The 1,760-nt window shown below is 39.9% G+C and overlaps 1 non-coding gene across 1 annotated transcript; it reads left to right on the top strand.

The window, feature by feature from the left end:
- The first annotated feature begins 838 nt into the window (after positions 1–838).
- LOC136154941 (small nucleolar RNA SNORD116) lies at positions 839–931 on the top strand. The gene has a single exon (XR_010660636.1). It is a non-coding gene; the product is annotated as a small nucleolar RNA SNORD116 (small nucleolar RNA).
- Positions 932–1,760: the final 829 nt, after the last annotated feature.

Raw genomic sequence — 1,760 nt, 5'->3', positions numbered from 1 at the left:
CTTGATGTAGGGTAAGGATTTGAATAGAAGAACTCCTCAGTTGGCTGAACTCTTCTTTATTTTGTTTGGATCCTTCCTTTACTTGCTTATTTTTCTCCTTTCATTATTTTACTTCTCATTCCTCCCCTACAAGTTACTCGTTAAACCCTTGTTCCATGAAACAGTGCTTCCTACTATTGGAACAGTCCTTTTCAAAGGTTTCCACTTATTTCTTTGCCATCAAGTCAAGCAACCCCCTTTCGATATTCATTCTCCTTGACCCCTCTGCAGTGTTTGCTACTACTTTGATAATGTTACTTTCTTGCTCAAAACCTTCATCAACTGATTGTGGCTTTCAGAACAAAGTTGAGTCTCTTAGATAATGATCTAACACCCTTGCTCCAAAGGCTGGCCTCAGCTCTCTTTCTAGTTTTATATTTGTTGTTGTTTATTTTATTTTTTAATTTTTTTTATTAGTTGGAGGCTAATTACTTCACAACATTTCAGTGTTTGTTGTTGTTTAGTCGCTCAGTCGTGTCTGACTCTTTTGTGACCCCATCGACTGTAGCCCGCCAGGCTCCTCTGTCTGTGAGGTTTACCAGGCAAGAATACTGGAGTGGGTTGCCATTTCCTTCTCCAGGGGATCTTCCTGACCCAGGGATTGAACCTGCATCTTCTGCATTGTCAGGCAAATTCTTTACCGCTGAGCCACCAGGGGAACCCTTTATAATAATAGCTACCATTTATTGAATGCTTTCCTTGTGCTAGCCACTGTAAGAAGTTTCTTTTCGTATGTGATCTCATTTAATGCGAAACTCCATGAGGCAGGTCCAGTTAACCTGCATAAATAACACTGCTGAGATCGATGACGACACCCTCTCATGCATTCCTTGGAAAATCTGAACAACATGAGTGAGAACTCACTACCATCTCCTCATCGAAGCTGAGGTCCAGCACGTTGAAAAAAAAAAAAATAACACTGCTGGGCATACACACTGAGGAAACCAGAATTGAAAGAGACACGTGTACCCCAGTGTTCATCGCAGTACTTTACAATAGCCAGGACATGGAAGCAACCTAGATGTCCATTGGCAGATGAATGGATAAGAAAGCTGTGGTGTATATACACAGTAGAATATTACTCAGCTACTAAAAAGAATGCATTTGAATCAGTTCTAATGAGGTGGATGAAGCTGGAGTCTTTTATACAGAGTGAAGTAAGTCAGAAAGAAAAACACCAATAGAGTTTATTAATGCATATATATGGAATTTAGAAAGGTGATAATGATGACCCTATATGCGAGACAGCAAAAGAGACACAGATGTAAAGAAGAGACTTTTAGACTCTGTGGGAGAAGGTGAGGGTGGGATGATTTGAGAGAATAGCATTGAAATATGTGTATTATCATATATGAAACAGATCGCCTGTCCAGGTTTGATGCATGAGACAGGGCGCTCAGGGCTGGTGCACTGGGATGACCCTGAGGGATGGGATGGGGAGGGAGGTGGGAGGGGGATTCAGGATGGCGGACACATGTATACCCATGGCTGATTCATGTCAATGTATGACAAAACCACTACAATATTGTAAAGTAGTTAGCCTCCGATTAAAATAAATTAATTTTTAAAAAAAGAAAGTATAGGAAGTCTGCAGGGACAAGAAATGAAGAAGGAACTGAAAACTATAGATGCAAAAGTCTTAAATATCATATAAAGAAAATTGAGCCAGCAATATATAAAAATTATGGCACATCATAGCCAAGTGAGATTTATGTCAGTAA

The sequence above is a fragment of the Muntiacus reevesi genome, chromosome X (assembly GCF_963930625.1).
Source record: "Muntiacus reevesi chromosome X, mMunRee1.1, whole genome shotgun sequence".
Taxonomy (NCBI): domain Eukaryota; kingdom Metazoa; phylum Chordata; class Mammalia; order Artiodactyla; family Cervidae; genus Muntiacus; species Muntiacus reevesi.
The sequence above is the reverse complement of the archived record's forward strand: the minus strand, read 5'-3'. Positions and strand labels throughout refer to the sequence as shown.